The sequence below is a fragment of the Herpailurus yagouaroundi genome, unplaced genomic scaffold, assembly GCF_014898765.1.
Source record: "Herpailurus yagouaroundi ecotype Mexico unplaced genomic scaffold, PumYag 322, whole genome shotgun sequence".
Taxonomy (NCBI): Eukaryota; Metazoa; Chordata; class Mammalia; order Carnivora; family Felidae; genus Herpailurus; species Herpailurus yagouaroundi.
The window spans coordinates 579,696-600,876 of NW_024412539.1; the positions used below are offsets into that span (position 1 = coordinate 579,696).

At 45.9% G+C, this 21,181-nt stretch overlaps 1 long non-coding RNA gene across 3 annotated transcripts in view; it reads right to left on the reverse strand.

The window, feature by feature from the left end:
• LOC121021814 (uncharacterized) overlaps positions 1–21,181 on the reverse strand; it is a 100,645-nt gene that overhangs the window by 40,492 nt on the left and 38,972 nt on the right. The window contains exon 2 of one of the 3 annotated variants that reach the window (XR_005786690.1): positions 9,328–10,482. The exons of the other annotated variants lie outside the window; for them this stretch is intronic. This is a non-coding gene — a long non-coding RNA (uncharacterized LOC121021814). The remainder of the gene's footprint in view (positions 1–9,327; positions 10,483–21,181) is intronic. 3 annotated transcript variants of the gene reach the window in all.

Below are 21,181 nucleotides of genomic sequence, written 5' to 3' on the forward strand. Positions count from 1 at the left end.
CTAGAAAAGAAGCAGTGCCTCTCACGGTTTTATAAACATAGCTATTAACATTTAACAGTTTATATTACACCCAGACTGCAAAAGCCAAGGGACTTATTTTACAGCAAGTAAGATTTCAACCTCATGTATCTGCTCTCATTTTCTCTTCCTCTCCCCTTTAAAGGTTCATCACTGAGGAAGGTAGTACAGTGAACACACTGTGGATTGTAGGCCCCTGCAGACTCCTTTCCAAATTCCCTCCCTCCAGTGCCAGATAAGGTCAGAATTTCTACTACCAGTGTTTCATTACTGTGGTTAAAGTATCTTAGTGCTTAAGTGCTAATAACACTTTTATGAAGAATCATAGTAGGAATGAATTTCAGATTTCTTCCTAGTAGCAAATTTTCCCAGCAGAGAGAAAAACAGGGGAACAAGGGCAGTGGGCACCCCGCTGGTGTCTTGAAGGATTGCTTTCATGATGTGCAGATGAAGAAAACAGTGAGGTTCGAGGGGCTGCCAAAAACAGGATTCCCACTGCCCAATCCTCCGTTGACCCTAGAAGGCCCTGTAGTCGATCCATGGATTGAACAGTAAGCAGAATGTATAAATGATAGAGACGTAAATAGAACAGGATCAATAGTTTCTCTTCTCATTGGTTACTTGATGGCAGCAATGAGTATGGTCTATAGGTTTTTTTTTTATCTTCTTTCATTTGGAAAAGAGAAAAATTTTATTCAACAATATCTGTTGAGCACCTAGCCTGGGCTGGGCACTATGTCAGGTTTTAGGAATGCAATTCTACAAAACGTGTGAGTCCCATCTTTTGGGGCTTCCATTCTGGTAGGGAAGACACCCTAACACAAGGAAACAAACAAAATAAGTATGAATTGTGATAAGCGCCAAGGAGGAAACAGATAAGATGCTAACAAAGGTGGAGGAGGGATGTTCCTCAGGATGGGCAGAAAATCCTCTCTGAGGAGGTAAATAATGAGGTTGAGATCTGACAGGTGAGACAAAGCCAGCCACTGATGAGCAGAAGAACCCGAATTTCTTCCGGGAAACCCCACAATACAACCGTCCCTGACTTCAGTCTGGGCCAACATTCTTGAAAGACACAGAATTCAAGCAGCATCTAAATAGCACCTAAAACACCACCACTTGGCAATGACTATTACGAAACATACATCCTTTTTCAGTAAAAGCCCCAAAGGACAGAAAAGTCTCTTTACTCAAAAGAAGGGAAGTCTTAATTAAAACAACTAAATAGCATATGTCAACGTTCTGAAAAGCCCTATTTGATGTTGCAACTGTTATTTCCAGGACTGATTCTTATAACATGCCTGGGGCCTTGTAAATTGGGCCCATTCCCTCGAGTCCAGGCTGGTGGGCAGAAGACTGTGTGCAGAGAGCCGGCAGCATGAGGTCCAGAGGAGCCTTGGCATCAGAGGAGTCAGAACAACGCAACATCGAGCACACGGAGAGGGGGGCAGTGAGGAAGGAGGGAGAGTGCATCAGTACGGAAGCCAGGCCACAGGAGTGGTGCAAGATGCTAGGCAGGCACCACGGGGGACATCTGTCAGCTGGCAGCAGGGTAACAGCTGCATCCCAGGGGCTGGGGTACTAGGCGGGCAACGCATCAGGCCAGGGTCTTGAACAGAGTACAAGGTGGGTGCCCATTATCAGAATTACAGTGAGGTGCTGCTAAGGACAGTTATTGATGGTGACACACAAGACTTACTAGATGCCTTCAAAGTCAGAAATCTGAGGAATAACCAATAGTGAGACTCCCAGGCCCCCCATCAAGCATGGTGGTGGGTGGGGAGATGATTTTGGCATGGTACCTCGTTGGCACCTCTTCAACTACACGGAAGGCTGATGCAGCCCCGGGAAGTCATGGCCAGGAAACAAGGCTTAAGTCCCCTCTGTCCCTTTAACCTAGCTGATTTTCCAAGACTCTGACTCAAGGCCCTATGGATGGGCCACAAGTAATTACTTGCTAACAAGGGTTTCCTCTGAGAGAAACTGAGAGCCTTGCATGAACCCATTCAGGAGAGCTCTTGCCCTGGGCTCCGCAGCCTGGCCAAGCTCAACCCCCTGAGGAAGCAGCTGCGGGCCAAACAGCAGCCCAAATCGGGAAGGGAATCGGGTGGGGTGGAAAGTCCGTGTAGGCCTCCCTGGGGCTTTTCTCAAGTGGACCGAAATACAACCTGGAGGGGTGTAAGCTTACAAAGGTTTGAGGCAAAGTTATACATTTGACAACCAATGTAAAAACCTGTGTAGGGCGTCATTAGCTGGGGAAAAGTCTGTTTAAAGAAAAATCCCCAGGGGCACCTGGGTGGCTCAGCTGGTTGAGCATCCGACTCTTTGATTTCAGCTCAAGTCTTGATCTCATGGTTTGTGCGTTCCAGCCCTGCATTGGGCTCCACGCTGACAGTGCAGAGAGCCTGCTTGGGATTCTCTCTCTCCCTCTCTCTGCCCCTCCCCTGCTTGCTCTCTCTCTCTCTCTCTCTCTCACAAAATAAATAAACTTTAAGAAAAATAAAATTAAATTAAAAATTAAAAAAATCCCCAAGTTTGTTTGTAAAACAAACCTGGAATTGTTAAGTGCTGTTTTCCAGGCTCTGTGCTAAGAGAGTTTCTGAATTATCATCTCATCCTTGTAATAGTAATAATCCTGAGGTTGTTTGCCCACCCTCCAGTAACCTACACAGCTGGCAGGTGTAGAAGTGAGATTCAACCACTCATCTCTTTGTCTACAGCTGCTTCTCCTAAGTGCTTCTCCTACAGTCTTCTGTAAAAAGGCAAGATGCAAAACTGTACCCACACCACGATTACGTGTAAAGTAGGTACTTGAAAGGACAAAGGAATTTAAAAGGACAAAGATCTGAAAGAAACAAAAATGAAGGCAGTTGTGCCGGTAGGGTGGATCTGTGGGAGGGCTTTAGTTCTCCCTATTTCTAAACTATTTTAATGTTATCGTGTTATTTTTGCAATTAAAAAATTTAAAATATATTTATATTCAACCTTTGGGCTAAATTTGGTGTTCCCTTGGGGTGACTGCCAGGAGCCTCCTCTCTTCATTTCCGCAGTACTCATGCCTGGGAAAATCTGTCTTTATTTGGGCTCTGAGCCCAAATGCCACCCTTAAATGGAATAAGGTTAGCAGGAGGCACCCACCCCAAGGTCAGGGCTGCCGACTGCGTGACAGCGGATGGTCTGGTAGCCGCGCCTGGTTATGGCCGAGCATTGGAGTGAGTGTGGGGGCTCCACCCACACCCACGAGCTCTTGCGCCCCCAGTGGGGGCTTGACTGGCACCCAGGAGCGCTGGCGCCCCCTCAGGGCAGTGGGTGTGGTCAGGGCCATGGGCAGGCTCTGTTTGGGCAACTTGGGAGCGTATCACTAGGAGGGCCCGCAGGTGCTCAGACCTAGTAGGAGAGGAGAATGCTGCCATATTCCAAGGGAGGGGCTGGGTGTGCTAAGCAAGAGGAAAATGGCAGTGCAGGCCTTCAGGGCAAGGCAAGGAGCCCCGGAGTGGGAAAGAGCAGGAAAAGCTTCTCAGAGTGAGTACCACTTGAAACGGCTGTGAAAGATGATTAAGACCGTATGTTCCAGGAACTACAAGGATCCAGAAGGGGAAGATGAGGCCAGGAGGTGGGAAGGGCACTTGTGGAGATTGGTTGAGAGCGTACCTTTCACTGTGTAGGCAATGAGGAGCTACCGAGTTTCTTGGGGCATCTGGAGAGTGGGGTGATCAGAGCTGTACTTGAGGTTGACTAGACGAAGCAGCTTGTCAACGGACTGCAGAGGGGAGCCCCTGGAGGCTGGGAGGCTCCCTTTTGAACCAGGGAGGAAGTGAGACAACATAGAGCCTCAGGCTATGGGTACTTGGTGGCTGGTTAGGTACAGGGTGGGGATAGTGGTAGGAGAAGGAAGTCCGGGATAATGAAGGGGTTTCAGGTCGGTGTGATCATTTATTCATTTATTTCAACAAAATTCACTCTGTTCACTTAGTTAACACAGATAGAATGTGGGCCTGCTCTGTGCCTCACATAGTGCCAGGACCTGGGCACCCAGAGAGGAAAATCTGTGGTAAGACAGTGATTATCATGCAGCAGAGGGGTAATGGGTGTTTTAGACCCCTTTTTTCGTATCACTTCAGATCTTCTCAGCCTCACCTGCCTCTTGTTCCCAGCTGTGGGTGTGGCCCAACTTCACACAGGCGCATCTGACCCCTCCCCAGGTTTCCTTTACTGACACAGTGGCAGAACTCTGCTCAGCACCCAGCCCAACAAATGAACCACCAAGAACCGTTGAGTAGTCCGTGCAATAAAGGGCAAACCTCTGACCAGGAGGGGAAAGAAGCCCTTCCTCCACCCCTACCCCCACCCTACTAGTGGTTCCAAGACCTGGCTCTTCTTTTTTAATGTTTCATTTTTATTTTTGAGAGGGGGGTGAGGGGCAGAGAGAGGGGGATAGAGGATCCGAAGTGGACTCTGCATTGACAGCAGTGAGCTGATGCAGGGCTCGGACTCATGAACCACGAGATTATGACCTCAGCCATGGTTGGAAGCTCAACCAACTGAGCCACCCAGGCACCTCCCAAGACCTGGTTCTTAGGGCTTTTCCAGGATATAGTACTTTAGATTGAACAACCGGTCCCACTTAAGAGTGCCCAGCTTGTTAATACATCTATCTACCTATTGGCCCTACCTCCTTCCATGCTTTTCTCCCCCTTGTTTCCTGCTCTTGCTACTAGAACTGTATGCCTTAACAAAGTGTTAGCACATCAGTCTCTGCCTCAGACTTTGCTCCCTGAGGAATCCAGATTGAACCAATGATTCTTACTCGAACTCTAGCTGTCCTCACTCTACCCAAACTTATATAGCATTCGGCCAAGTCTGGAACATCAAGGTTAGTAGCAATACTTCACTTCTAGAACAAGTACAGTATAGGAGTGTAGGTCAAGAATTCTGTCTTTTCTGTTCAGCATTTATAGGGATTCCCATAGTTTCTTGTGTGTTAGTCTTTTTAAAAAAAATGTTTTAACATTTATTTATTTATTATTGAGAGACAGAGTATGAGCAGGAAAGGGGCAGAGAGAGAGGGAGACACAGAATCCAAAGCAGGCTCCAGGCTCTGGGCTCTGAGTTGTCAGCACAGTGTCTGACACAGGGCTCAAACCCACAAACCATGAGATCATGACCTGAGCCGAAGTCGGATGCTTAACCGACTGAGCCACCCTGGTGCCCCTCTTGTGTGTTAGTCTTATCTGCCTGGATAGATCTTACCTCCAAGACCCTGTGCCTCACAGCATTTAGACAATGTTGGTCAGGCAGAAGATGCCAGAAACATTTCCAAATTGAATTGAAGTTGTTCTCTTTAATTTTCCTGGATTCCACATTTTTGTCCACTGCCTCACTTTATCTGTAAACTAGTTTCCAAAAGGGCATTTCCTTCCTCTCCTTGTACTGCTTGTGCATGGTAAGATACCACTGATGGAAACTTCCATTTAGTGTGAAAGTGACCACGCTCCAACAGATACAGTGGTTTATCCAAAGAGTTCCCCTTTCCCAAGCAGTGGCTTTAAAGGCTCTGCCTACAAATATCCAAGCTGGTTGCTGCTATTATGCTGCTCTGTCCCTCTTTACAGGGCAGCCCCACTCTCCCATCCACCCCTACCAACAAATCATGACAACCTCTTAGCTTTGTTCAACTTTTTGGTAGGAAAGGAAGTTAAAGTGTAGGAAGTGTAAGTCTCCTCCCCAGTTAATTGACGACATCACTGTCATTAACTTGTCTTTCTTCCTCCCCATGCCTAAAATATTCTGAAGATTTGGGGAAAATAAAAAAAATTGTGCATGCGCACACACACACACACACACACACACACACACACACACGTCAGGGTTCCTATCTTAATATTTATAGCAGCCCTTAACCCAAAGGGCTTTCTGGGCGTGGGAGGCAACCAAAGCGATGGTGGTCTTTCTCTCAGCCTCCTGTGTCAGGCTCAGGCAGGAGACCAGGAGAGGAGGTGTTGAGTTCGGGACAGCCAGGACACTTTAGCTGGTTAGAGAGAGTGAAACACACCCTCTGACAGCTGAGGCTAGGAGCTGTCAAGGCATGGATAGAGCTGCTTGTGTGGCAGCTAAGCTTTCAAAGGGAAACACGTCTGGCTTTCCAAACACTCACCCTTTCTGTTTCCTTTTCTTGGCACCCACTTAGACCCTACCATTCCAAGCCCCCTGCTCATTCCTTCCAACACTTTCTGTCCCCCCTGCTGACTTTCCCTGCCCACCAGCAGAGCAGTGGGCCATGGGCAGTTGGGTTCATACTCATGGCTCGTCTTCCCAACTAAATCCCGAGACGTCAGAGAGTATATATGATATTTCTTTCCTGTCACCATCTATCCCTAGCACATGCATCACAGGATTTTAAAACAGAAAGGAGCCTCTAGCAATCAAATTCAAGTCTTACTTTCCAGGAAACAGAGCCCTAGAGAATGAAGAGTTCTAGAACTTCAGTGCTGAGCAGTCACTCAGCCCAACCTAATTGCTGCTGTGCTCTCTCCCCTGCTGGCCAGTGGTCATCCGGTTTCTTCTGAGCACTTCCACTGGCAAAACAGAAGAGTGGGTGGGAGTAGTCAGCCTGGTTTCACAGATCTGGGGTCCGAGCCTAGTTTTCTACTTCCATATAACTTTTTGAGCTCTTGTTCCTCATCTCTGAAATGGGATGATAGTATCTAACTCACAGGATTGCTGTGAAAAGTAAGCAAATGATTGCTTAATAAATGTTAGCTGTTATAATGCCATTTCCCCCAGACAATCCAGCCTATCTTCAGATAGCTCTGTTAGCAACTTCCAAGTTTTCTCTTAGTTGAAATCGGTACCCATGGAGTTTCCACCTTGTATGAGCTGCCCTAAGTCATCAAGTGAGTTAGAGTTTAGTGGCAGAGTTGGCACTAGATCAGGCCAGACTGTCTCTGAAATACATGCTGCATGAATGGAAAAAAAAAAAGCAATTTGTCATGACAAACTGCTATTATAAGTATTCCCATAGAAGCTAAGACAACAAAGTGATTTCCACTAGCCCCAGTGCTAGGTAGTGATAGAACCAGTTAAAATCACCTGTGTCCTCTCTAGTCTGGTGCTCTACTCCACCACAGGTATGACTTTGAAGAGGTTCTCTCTGCCCCTTCCATCTTCACAGATCAGAGAGGGAGGTATTTGCAGATGGGGACAGATAGCAGTCCACCATGAGATCCCACCCATCTCCCCTGCACACACTTGCTCATGCTAACAAGTTGGTTAAAGGACAGGAAGTTGGCCTGCAGGTATATTGGAAAGACAAGATTAGTCTGTCAGTTCCATAGGGGGTCTTGCATTAAAACTGCAAAAACATTCCACATCCAAAGAGTCTATTCTATAGAGGTAATGGCCCAAAGCATGGGGTACGCCACTGGGAACATCCTGGGGAGTCGAGGGCAGGATGAACACCCTGAGAATCTGAGAAGACTGCCAGAAGGTTGTCTGGAAAAGCCTTTACCAATTCTATGGCAATGGGGTGGATTGAGCACAGACTGAACCTCACACTTTCATTCCACATCACATATAATAGATAAACATTTAACAATCAATACATACATAAATCACTAGAAAGAGAAGTCTTCATGGACCAGAAATAAAGTTGTTGCACTAAAAAGGGAGAGGAAAATATATGGAAAGAACCTACAGTCACAGGCAAAGGCTAGAGTGGAGCCTCATGATCCAGGGGAGGAGGAAATACATAAACATCATCAAAACCACAGCTTTAATGCCCAAGCAAGGATAAAGGCCAGTGTTCTTTTTTTTTTTTTTAATTTTTTTTTCAACGTTTATTTTTGGGACAGAGAGAGACAGAGCATGAACAGGGGAGGGGCAGAGAGAGAGGGAGACACAGAATCGGAAACAGGCTCCAGGCTCCGAGCCATCAGCCCAGAGCCCGACGCGGGGCTCGAACTCACGGACCGCGAGATCGTGACCTGGCTGAAGTCAGACGCTTAACCGACTGCGCCACCCAGGCGCCCCAAAGGCCAGTGTTCTTGTTGGTAGCTCCATTATTGGCAGTGGGTCTGAATCAGAATTCCTGAGTAAGACGATATGTAAAAGAGGAAGTTAGAATAACTCTCCCCTCCCTCCTGGAACTGCATGCCAAAATGAGGTACTACCAGTGGCTAAGGAAGAAAAGTCACCTGCATAATACCCAGGCATAAACCTTTATGATGAGTTCAGAGCTTAGTATGACTCTATTTTCTCAGAGCCCAAGTCTTGAGCCAAGCCTCAAACAGAATATGTGCTTTGGTGCTTTGCACTGAAATTGTAAAACTGCTCCACGGGGAGGTCATCATAGTACAGGAGTACCTATGAGACAAAATGTCATGGAACGGGTAATGAAAAATTGATTGTGGTGATGGACATACAACCATGTGAATATTCTAAAAGCGACTGAATTATACACTTCAATAGGTGAATTGTATGGTAGATAGGTTATACTGCAAAAAAGCTGTTAAAAATTTCATCGAAGACAAGCTCACAGTTCTTAATAAAGCATTTGAGGAAAGGCAGGATAATGATATAGTCATTATATCCAATAAATTGAAAGAAACACGTCTGAGAAAAGAGAAATAACAGAGTACTCTGAAAAAGACTTAAAACATGCATGTTTAAAATCCTCAAAGGAATAAAGGATAGAGCAGCATCCACAGAAGAAATACAGGATTCACAAAACAAGAATGTGTAAATATGAAAAAAAGTATATATCTTAAAAATGAAAAATAGAGCACTGAAATTTAAAAAAAAAGGTCCAAGTTATAGATTGGACAGAGCTGAAGAGGGAATTAGTGAATTGGGAAATAGAAGTGATAAAATTTCTTAGAATTTCAGCACAATGTATTAAAAAATAGAAAATCTAAAAAGGAAATTAAAACACATGGAGGCAGTCCAATATAGTCTAATAAAACAGCTTCAGGAGAGACTAAAGAATGACAAAGACACAAAAATTGAAGACAGAATGGTAGATATTTCTAGAACTGAAGGAAGAAATAAATATTCGGCTTTATAAAGCTCATTAAGTGTTAAATATGATAAATCTCCAAACTCCACATTATAGTAAACTATAAAACATAAAAATAATGAAAAATCCCAGAATTTATGGTAGAGATAGATTAACTACAAAAGAACACCAGTGGACTTCTCATCAGCAACAACAGAAATTCTCTGGTGTAATGTAAAGGGAGGAACCCAAAAATTTAGGGAAATAGGAATGTCAGCATGTATTTATCATATAGACCCCACTCATTCACTCCTTACCTTTGTCTCTGAAAAGGGTTCCAAGACATTTCTCTTTGCCACCATCTTGAGAAATGCATGCCTTTTAGAGTAAAAACATGACATGACTCTGGATAACTGATGTAATTCTATAGCAAGATAGAGAAAACTCTCTTTTCCACATGAAAGTTACTTGATGGTGGTGTTTCCTTGTAGAAATAAAATCATTTTTCAGATGAACAGCTGCATACTAAGTGCCAGGGTATGTATTGATCTACAATGTTGAAAAGTCTGTCTGGAACTAAATGTAGCCTCTACCTGACTTGGTTTATGAGAGTCCGCTACTATGCTCCATGATCGGTCTTCTACGTAAGACAAACAAGTAATGTAAATGGGAGTATAGTGAAGATTATCCTCTTTGCCTCTTTCGAGGCTTTATTAGTTCTAATGTCTGTGATTCCACGATAAACAGGGTGCTTTGATCCACCATTTCGGTAGGGTAGCTCCACGGATTCCACTTTCTTCCTACCATGATAGTCCTCACTCTATACGTCAGGAGGAAACATACAGATTTTTTAGTTATTGAGTATATTTATTCCCAATATATACTCAGGAACATGGGGGAAAAATGGGGGTATATTTGTGATCTACTGGGACTACTGTGATATGGACAAAGCCCCAAATTCCATGTATTTCCTTTTTACCATCTCGGTCAAGCCACCTACCTTGATACCCTCAATTAAAAAAATGTCTCTATGGCATGACACCCTCCCCCAAGGCCTCCACTCTGGCTTATGTGTTAGAGTGGTGTTGTGGGTCCTCAGGGTTTAGCTCAGATCCAGTGTTCAATAATCTCTGAAAATGTTTGGGTATTTGCTTCCCCCACAGTATACAGTTAGTTACGTGGGCAATGGCTACAGGAAGGCTGCTTAGGGAAGGCTAGAAAGATTTGTAGTACATACCTGTGATAATACCTCAGGGCACTTTCTCAAGGGTTTTCAGTCTTCCTTTCATTCAGTGAGCTCTGGGTCTTTGAGTTGATGCTGATCTAGATTCTCTACTGCAGTGACTCAAGTCAGGCTTATATTTTCCAGACCTAGAGTTCCTTTGGCCATACAGGTCAAGAAGGAATGTATTGAGCTGCTCCTCTATGTTGTTCCTAGGGATCCATCATCAGCTTAACACTTACAATGATTCCTGTGGGTCAGGAATTATAGGATTATACTCTGGGCTTGATACCCCTTATGGTAACCATGCCCACTCTGCCTTTGATGGCTAAGTGCTGCTATGTTGCCTCTTCTACTTCAGAATCCCATCATCTTCTATGAACTCAGGGAGCACGTTTCAATCGCAGCATCTCCCATCTTTAGTCCTAGCTTAAAATAAGCTGGTTTTATGGGGGGTGGGAGGGAGGGGAGGGTGGGTGATGGGTATTGAGGAGGGCAGTTTTTGGGATGAGCACTGGGTGTTGTATGGAAACCAATTTGACAATAAATTTCATATACTGAAAAGAAAATAAGCTGGTTTATAGAGATCTGCACAATATGCTGGCACCAGCAGTAAGGGGACTCCTGTCATGTTACAGCTCTATTTACAGGCTGGAAGGGGTGGCCCTAAGGACTACAGAGGAGAGAAATCCTTCCATTGTACAGAGCTTTAAGTGGTATTTGGTCTGAAAGGAGAGATGACCTGAGATCTGGGTCTAAGCCAATTCATGGACAATGACTAATGGTTTGGAAAAATAGTCAAAGACTTGGAAGGGATATGTGACAAAGCATTTTTGGGAAAGAGGCACATGAATGGACAAATCATAATGGGTCCAGGATGTGAAAATGTTTGTTCCATGAGAATGTTCTCCCAAAGATGTCCACAGTGCAGGTATCTTGCTCTATGAATGTCAGCCAGCCTCTTTCCCAGTCACCTCAGTCTTTAATCAGTGAGGTTATGAACATCATCACAATGGCAGGGTTACAATTATAGATAGGCTACAATATGCATTTTCCTTCGCAGAGGCTGACCTGGCCGCCATCGCTGCTGAGTATCTAACTTCCCAGAAGCAGTGACTAACCTTGAACCCCCGGTATGGTATCATGACCTAGAGGTACAAAACTGTCACCTGCCTGGAAGGGTGACTACATTAAATCCTTTTATTGTGGAGTGAACGGTAACTTGGTTCTCACTGAAATAGATGTTTTTATCTGGATATGCATGTTTGTCTTTGCATACCATGATGTAGGAACATCATTTAAGGGCTTAATGAATGCCTGATTCAGTGTCATGAACTCTTATATGAAGTTGTTTCTAGCATTATGGTAACGCTAGTTTGTGCAACCCCGCCCCCTCAATGGTGGTTTACCACAATCTATATTTCTTGATCATGTAATTGTCCAATGTACATGTTTCATATGGTTGGGTTTCAAGCATTCCTTTATGTGGTGTTTAGGGGCCATCTTGTGGCTCCACTATTGCCTAGAAACTCAGAGTTTTCAACATTCAGATGGCAGACAGGAGAAGAAAATGTGGATATTCCCCATTAGCTTCTTAAAAGTCCCAGCTTGGAAGTGACACACATCATTTCTACTCACATTCCATTGGTGGTAGCGAGTTATATGGATGTAAGGGATGCTAGGAAATGTAGTCTACCCCCATATCAATTGTATATTATATGAATATTGGATAGACAGCTAGCCATCTAGGTCTAATGTTATCAGCCTGCTAAGGAGGTAGACTGGTCATTAAATATTACTGCACACCTGTCTTATACTTACACTCTCAGTACACACACACACCTCCAAAATCCCACTCAGTCACTATATCCAGCTCAAAGACCAGGATCTCTGGGTGATATACAGTTATCTCTAGCAAGTCTAGATGTAGCCCCCTGTGGTCCAGAGACCTATGAACACAAAGACAAGTATCATCTCTCCACTAACCACCAGTCAAAACACGATATGGAGGTAAGAACAGGAAAGCCATAATAAAATTCCATTCAGAAAAAGGAATAATGGGAGCTACAAGGCAGTCACTTGTCCACAGCAACGATAAAATCTTTCTGGATAGACACAGTGAAGACTGTTTGTTCCAGTGTGAGGGTGAAATTCTCTGACTAGACCTTAATCCTGATCTCTGAAGGAATTTCCTTGTCCACTGTTCTCTCTGGTGCCAGACTATACCGTTGGAATATGGGTCCATGCCCAATTTCCCCCATGGCCTTCTCTGAAGTGAGCTTTGCTGACTTGGCCATCCTTGGGACTATATAATTCACAGCCTGCTTCCAGCCAATGCAAATCTAAAGGCCTGAGAAATGTTTTATATTACCCGGTGTTTTTGCTGGGGGGGGGGCAGGGTTGTTTTGTTTTTGTTTCTGCTTTTCAAATCAGGATCATGATTTCTCTGACAACAGAGCTCTCTCAAAACCAGTGGGCTTCTAGGGGCACCTGGGTGGCTCAGTTGGTTAAGCGTCTGACTCTTGATTTCAACTCAGGTTGTGATCTCACAGTGTGTGAATTCCAGCCCTGTGTCAGGCTCTGTGCTGACAGTGTGGAGCCTGCTTGGGATTCTGTCTCTCCCTCTCTCTGCTCCTCCACCACTCACTTTCTGTCTCTCTCTCAAAACAAATAAGTAAATTAAAAAAACAAAAAACAAAAAAAACAACAACCCAGTAGGCTTCTAATCTGTTTGCTTCCAGTCAATTTCATAACCCTAACCCTAACCCTGTAGGCCTGTAGCCATACCCAGAAATGTTTCCTAGACATAAGTCTCAATATTGCCTCATTTCTTTGCTTTCTCAGCCTCATGCCTCTGTCAACTCATTGGAGGCTACTCTGAGGCTGTCTGAAGCACAAGCTTGAATATGGAGGTTGAAGCTGGTCTTTTTCATAGACTGAGTCCCTCTATGTAACTGTGAAATCTTATTGGACCTTTGTTGCATACACCAATTTTATGTCTTACCTCCCATTGTTTGGGACTCAGATGATTTGACTTTTTCCTATCCCACAAGGTCTCATGTCTCTACAATCCCTATCACCTTTCATTTCTACTTCATTAATAGATCACTAAACCCAAATCATTTCAGTGTCTGCTTGTGAGGAACTTGACCTAAGATCCTTGTATATGTCTGTCTCCCTTTTAGGATATAAATTCTACCATGGTGAAGGCTGTTATGCTCATTATTGTATCTCAGTGCTTAGACCAGTGTCTGGCACAAACCTTAAGGTGCTAAATAAATATCTATTGATTGGGGGAATGGAATAGGTGCAACTAAACATTTATTTAGTAAATGAATGAAATAAATTTAGTGCTCTCCTTGAAAGGTGTTTTGGTAAACGTATCTTCTTTCATTTCATTATACTCAGTGATGTTTTACAGCCTGGTAATGCAACCCTTATGGATTGGCACTTTGGAAGTCTGCCTGGTTGGCCGGTGCCCAGCTCTCACCGAATGAATGGACGTGGTGTGTGCCTACAGCTAGGAGGAGAGCACAGGACACACAATGGGGGGAAGTGAGGTAAAGCAGGGCTTGCCTACTAGGTGCAGTTGAGTTGGGGCAGCCCTACCACTGGCGATCAGCAGGGACAAGGAGCTCTGCCATCTGCCACCACCCCTCTATACAAGTAGCCACACTTCCTTTTGGCCAACCAAGGAAACCTTTCCTTGTAGAGATGTGTGAGAGGAAGGATTACGGCAGTTTTAGGTGTTTCCCCCTGATAAGACAGACTCCGGGGCCTGATGCCTGGTCCTATTGTTAAACCATCGCTTCTTTAGAACTTTGCAGAGGGTGAAACACGGTTGGGTGCAGTCAAAACTGGCTAAAAATAAGCCCTGAAACAGACAGTGTCTGTCAGAAGCAGGTGCGCTGGGAAAGAGGAGTCTGACTTCTGAAAAGGAGCACCTCATAGGGCCTTCGCAAGGGGAGAGTGAGCACCTGGTGGCAGTGGTGAAGTCTGTTTTCCTGTCCCAGGCCCCCTGAAGGAAGGCTATCCAAACCTTCCATTCCGCCCCCCACGTCTAATACCACCACATACCACACCCCATCATGGCTGTCCCCATTGCTTTACCACCTCCTGCCCAATATAGATTCACCAAGTCACCACCTTCTGACTCAAGGATTATAGAGTCTCAAAATAAATCGTACTGAACAACTGCTGTAACCAGAAACAGATTGAGTGTAAATTCCAAGGCCCTGGGACCGGGTTCCTCTTCCCTCATGCTTAAGCCCCTGCCATGCGCCACTGTCGGCACCTGACCAGGAAGCAAATAGAGAAAGCAAGTCTTTCTGACCTTGTGCTCCATTTTTACATCAAGAAGAAGTTGGCCAAGTCTAGGCCAATGCATTTAAAGCCCTCTGTGGTATGAAACTCTTCAAATACAATGTCCTGTCAGCTCACATATAGAACTGGTCAAACTGAGCAATCCTGACTGAATTGTGGAGCAGGGAGAGAGGTGTGGCTGAGCCTTGTCCACTTTGCCCCTCCTCTGTCTCTCCCTCCTGTGGGTCTGGACAAGCTAGAAGGATCCCTTCTGTCATATTCAGGGAAGAATAGTGTAAGGCACAGAGAGCTCCAGCAGGAAGGGACACATCGAACCGAGCCAGAACCTGGAACTCAATCCTACCTCGTGTCAGTATTGTACTAAGGAGGCTGGGTGAAACTGAGTTAAACCCGTATATGTATGTCGGGGTGCAGATGAGGGGCATCAGGTGGCCTCAGCTGAGAGGAGAGAGGCCTTGAGGCACGATTCAGGCCAGGCCAGAGACTATGAGCAGATTGTCTTGGCCCAAGCAGAACTACACTGCTTACAATGTTAACATCTGCAGATGACAGTGGAGAGGAAATCACGAAGGATCCAGTTAGTGGGCAGCTTTGAAGGTCAGAATGGGAAGAAGCCTGGATTTGATCCAACAGGCAACAGGGAACCACTGTAACTTTCTGAGCAGAGGAATATCTCATAAAAGAGACCCCAGAAGAATAGTGGACACGCTCTCATAAGATCAGCCCTAAAGAGGCACGTGTCTGGACTATAAAAAGTTTTAGTAAGCATTTCATGATGTCTCTTGCACCCTCCCCTTCCCTTCCGTCATCTCTGCCTCACCTAAGTTTAGATGCCCAGTCATTCCCCCTAGGCCCTCGCTCAGCCTCCTGCTGGTGCCCACTGTCCGACCCCCCATGAGTCCATCCTCCGTTCTGACATTGTGGTGGTCTCCCTGAAACACACACCGGCACAGCCACTGCCTCCTTCAGCTCCTGCAAGGGATCCTCGCTGAATAAAGTCCAGCCTCCTAAACCTGGCTTTCAGAGTCCTCCACGATGACGCTACAGCCTCCATCTCCAGCGCCTGCACCCACAGTTCCCCCCTGCTCTGGCCCCCCCCCCCCGCCCCGCTCCCGGGCTGGTGCCCACCACACCCCCCACCTATTCTCCTTCCCGTCTCCAGCACCCCTTACCTTCTCCCAGAAGCATCTGTCAAAGACCTCTTACTCTTTAAGGCCTGGTTCTAATCTCGTGCCCCTCCCAAACCCTTTTAAGATCCTCTGAAATAGTCTCTCAAGGCACTGTGTTTGTATATCTAGTGTATCTGGTCTAGCACTTATCTGTCTGCCTAGTGTCAGGGTTATTTATAAATGTCTGTTTCTTCTATTATGCTGTACGTTCTAAGAAAGCAAAACAGAGTTAACAAAATATATAGTTGAATTTCTTGTATTGGCTAGCAGAGCTTATAAACTTTGGTGGGGGGTGGCGTGGGGGTGGGCAGTGGTGGATAGTTCTACAGAAATCTTTAAAACTAAGAACCATCCTGAGCCCAGGACACTCTGAACTTTCAAGACCCACAGACTTTCTAGCCCTGTTCTATGGTAAGTGAGGTCAGCACTAGATAAGAAATGCCGAGTTGGCCAAGAATCTCCCACACCCCTCCCAGCCCAGTGTTATGTCTAACAGTGGAGCCAGGCTGGCGATTTGGGGACAGGCATGGCGTCAATATCATAACACTGGGACATTACCTACCACGTGCCTTAAGTCCTTTTCCTCGCACTCTGGATCTATCATCTCATGCTGACATGTTGCTTAGTCTATGGAGACTCTGGGAGAACACAGGCACTTAGCAATGAGCAGAATGGTTATTTAAGAGAAATAATAGCCACCTGAGATAATTGATTGATCGTGTCTCCATGCAGGGTTCTGGACCAGAGGCTGTAGGAGCCACAACCCTGATAGGTTGGGAATGATGGTTAAGTACAAGTCAGTCTGCAGCCACAGATAGTGTTCTTGAGCCACATGTGTTGAAACTTAACAGGCTTGTTTCAGAGAAACTTATGAACGGGAGAGAGAGGCTTCCAGGCTATTCCGTAGGGGCCTATTAAACTCACAATGTAACTAACCATAGCACCTTACCATTACAGATCTCCAGCAGCCTTTAAAACCTGATTCCAGCAGAAAAAGTCACTCTGCATTCTAAAATAGAATGCGGTCTCTGCCGAGGGGAGCCCCAACACGGGCTCGGCAATCCTGTCTTGTGCATAGAGCCACCGCGGCAGCAGAAGTTCTGAGTTCCTAGTGTCCTCTGCCAGCATAAATGGCAGAAAGGGAGAGTCCCTGAAGCTGCTAGCGTCTGTAAGTGGGTGCCTAAGTGTCCCCAGCAGCAAGGAGAAGAGAGGACTTCATATGCTTCTTTTGGAGTGGGAATCCTTGGCTGGAACGAACACTTGTATAGAATAAATGTTCACGGAGAATGATTCGTGAGCTGAGAAGAGCCTATATATACTAAATTAGATGGGTTGGAGAATATCAGAGGTGAAAAGACCACGTAAGGTCTGCATATCCACCCCCCACATTCTATAGAGGAGGAAGCTGACCCTGGAGAAGCCACATGATTGCCTGTGGCAAAACAGAGCTGTGAATCCAGACCTTCCGTGGAGCAAGTCATTTCACTTGAGCTCAGTGTCTTCTACTAAGTCGGAACGACGCTCCCTCCCCCGCTCCGAGGGTTGTTAGGAGGGTCACAGGAGGACCTGCTTAGGAAATCTTTACAAACTGCAAAATGCCATGCAAGTAGGAGCTACTTTTACTTCCTCTACTCCCAGCTGCCTCTTATTCTCCTTAAGCTCAGTACTGCCATGAAGTGACATGGGAGCCAGGACGCACGGTGGCAGGATGCCCCACGCACAGCCCCCAAATCCTGCTGGCCTGCCAGCCTAAGATGCTGGGCAGCCTGTTAATACTGACCCCCAGTTTTTCCTTCCTTCTGCCCCCATCGCCGATGCCTCTCTTTGGCTAGGCAGCAGAAACGTGCCCAAGCCAGGGGGGGCCAATCCCCTGGAGAAGGTTTCCAAGCTTCAGAGAAGATGTGCTTGCGAGGAACAGCACTAGAAGCACCGGAGATGTCTGTCAGAGTGGCTCTGGGAGCCTCCTGGGGTCTCCCAGGAGAAGGCCCTAGAAAGCAGGGAGTGAGTCCTCAGTAGAAGGCCTTCATGAAGAAAGCTGCTGTCCTCCAAGGGCCCCCTTTGCCCTTTTGAATGGATGGTTTAGGTTGTCTGCCCATGTTTCATCCTCTCCCACTTGCAATAAGTGAAGCGGTATTTTGTAATTGCTTGCCATTGATGGGTCACTTGTGTTTTTGCAGTCACTCTACGCCACTTTTAGAAGCGTGCCATCCACTACTGCTATTCAGTTATGGGGTTTCAGGGGCTGGTGGGAGCCCATGCATCTGGGTGCCAGTGGCTTGTAAGAAAGGCCTCGCTGAGTTCTGGTTGGTTGTGGCCCCATTGATCCCAACATCTCTCTGCACAGCGCGTTCACAAGATGGCAGGTAACAGTAGCCTCTCTGAGGGTGAAGGCACATGGCGAGTGTGTACCTCTTGTAAGGCAGGGGACAGCTGTAAGTAAAAATCGTAATGGGAGCTACCATTTATTGAGCAGCGCACACGTGAGGCCCTGTGATGGGGGTGTTACTTGAAAGAGCTTATTTGACCCCTCCAACAACCCTCTAAGGTGGACTATTTTTATTTACATTTTACAAATGAGGAAGCTGAGACTTCAATAACTTGCCCAGGGTCCCACAGCCTGCAGGGGAAGTGGGATCTGGTCCTGTTCATTTAGGTCAGTGGATTTGGCGTGTGAAATTCCCCAAAACTGACTTAAAAATAAAGGCACATTTAGGCTACATCATTTATGAAATGTGCTCATGTGTGCATAAAATGGGAAGACCATCACCCTTAACTCTTCCGAGCTTTTGTTCGAGGCCAGGAAGGAGTTCACTGTGGTCTGACGTGAGCCTGCGGCCCAGAGACGAGCTTGCAGGTAGCAGGCTGTAGATGGCCACCAAGTTCTGATGATGGTGGTCCCCTCTGTGGGCCGGTCTAAGGTACCCCCAGAGGGCTGAGCTGGACCCCTCCCAAGGTCACATGACTCTGAACAACAACAGGAAATTCTGAGAGAGTTCCAAGAAGTGCCTGCCTGCCCAAGTCACCCTGTGCTCATCCTCCAGGGACCTATTGGGTCTGAGTGTGGGCCACGTGCTCGTGTGGGTGCGGTGCCTGAGCCAGCACTAGAGGTTACAGCACACGCGACAAGGCCGATGCCCACCCTCCACAGCCCCTCCCTTAGCCTCTCCTCCTGTGGCCTCTGTCACCTCCCTCACCTCCTTCAGGAGGCTACCAGGCGGGATGAGTGAATAGGGAGCAGTCAGGATAGGAGGGGGCTGGCATGGCAGTCTCCTTGTCACCACAAGCACAGCTGAGGCTGGGCCCCATCCAGTCACACTCTAACACTGGCTCCCACAATAGCCACACCCCGGCTCCGCTTCCAAGAGTCAGGGTGGCTGTGCCCAGTGACTCCTGGGGTGCTGACAGAGCCGAAAACTCAGACTGAAAAGTGACTCAACACAAAGCCAGAGCTTGAAAATGATGCTTTCCCACCCCTGTCCCCTGTCCCAGTCTGTTTCCATGTCTTATCCAGGAGGTGTTCAAGCTGCCTGTTACATGCAGAGGAAGGGTACCATACACATAGCACACATAGAAGTGTAAGCCTTGTGATGGTCATGTAGAACTTCTCTAGAAAGGATTGCAGCGAACATGTGTTGCAGACACACGGGAAACCCAGGAGGCCAGAGGCTTGTGTCACACAGATCACAGGTGATCACATGACTTCCGCCAAGCTTTGAGGCTTGTTAAATAGGAATCTATAAAAACTCATTTCCTCTCCTTCAAAAGGGGTTGGCACAATACAAATATGGGAAGACATATGAAACGAAGATATTGCCAATGACCAAACAGAAACCTTTTCACGTCAAGGTGAAACCCCTCCCGTCCCCTGCCCAGACCCACCCCACCCCACCTCCCTTACAGGTGGTGATAGAATCTGCAGATGGGGCCGAGAGGGTCTAAAGCAATGTTATCTCTAAGCTGTTTGATAGTGGTTCAGGCCAGAAAGGGACTAAAGGCAGTGAGCCCACAGTTCTAACCTCCTGTGATCTGGAGAATTCCTTATTCTGGAGATGCTGAGACCACCGAACTTCACAGATGAATCTCCATGATGAGAACAAGGCAAGCATTGGGAGCCACTGAGAACCTGCATTCTCTTCCTCTGGTGGATGCCTTCTACATTGCTGCTTTGCTTATATCCTGATTTGCCAGGAAAGCAAGGTCCAAGTAACTTCAGCTCAGTGTGTGTCACCCTTCCGGCCAGTCCTCCAACCGAGACCTACTCTATGTAGTAAATGTATGGACAGTGAGTTGGAAGGACATACACTAAAAACACAGGAGTGGGGACCTGTGGAACAGGGAGAGGGGTAAAAGGGATAAAACAACAAACAGTTTAAAAGGTCCCTGAATAAGGAGAAGCCAGGAACTGAGTTGGGTGGCCAATCTATAAAGAATTGATACAACTTAACTCCTAAAAAACAAATAATCCAATTAAAAATGGGCAGACAACATGAACAGACATTTTTGTCCAAAGGAGACATCCAGATGGCCAGTAGACACATGAAAACTTGCTTAAAATCACTCATCATCAAGGAAATACAAATAAAAATCACAGTGAGATACCACCTCACACCTGTCAGAATGGCTAAAATCAGTAACACAAGAAGCAACAAGTGTTGGTTAGGACGTGGAGAAAAAGGAACCCTCGTACACTGTTGGTGAGAATGCAAACTGGGGCAGCCTCTGTGGAAAACAGTACAGAGTTGTTAAAAATAGAACCACCCTACAATCCAGTAATCACACTACTGGGTATTTACCCAAAGAATATGAAAACACTAATTCAAAGGGAGACCTGCCCCCCCCTATGTTTTTAGCAGCGTTATTTACAAATAGCGAAATTATGGAAGCAACCCAAGTGTCTATTGATAGATGAATGCATAAAGAAGAGGTGGTATATATATGCAATGGAATAATGTTCTGCCATAAAAAAGAATCAAATCTTGCCATTTGCCATGACATGGACAGAGCTGGAGAGTATAAACCTAAGCAAAATAAGTCAGTCAGAGAAAGATAAATACCATATGATGTCACTCATATGTGGAATTTAAGAAATAAAACAGATGAGCAAAGGGAAAGAGAAAAAGAGAGAGAGAGAGAGAGAGACAGAAACCAAGACACAGACTCTTAACTCTTAACTTTGTTCTCTATAGAGAACAAACTGATGGTTACCAGGGGAGGTGGGGGGGATGAAGGAAATAGGTGATGGGGATTAAGAGGTGCACTTGTCATGACTAGCACTGAGTAATATTTGGAACTGCTGAATCACTATTGTACATCTGAAACTAATAGAACACTATGTTGACTCTACTGGAATTAAAATTTTAAAAATAAAATGACAAAACTAGCATTAAAAAAAACCCACCCCAAACCCAAATAAATAAGTAAGTAAATAAACAAAATGGTTTTCGTGATTGCTGCATG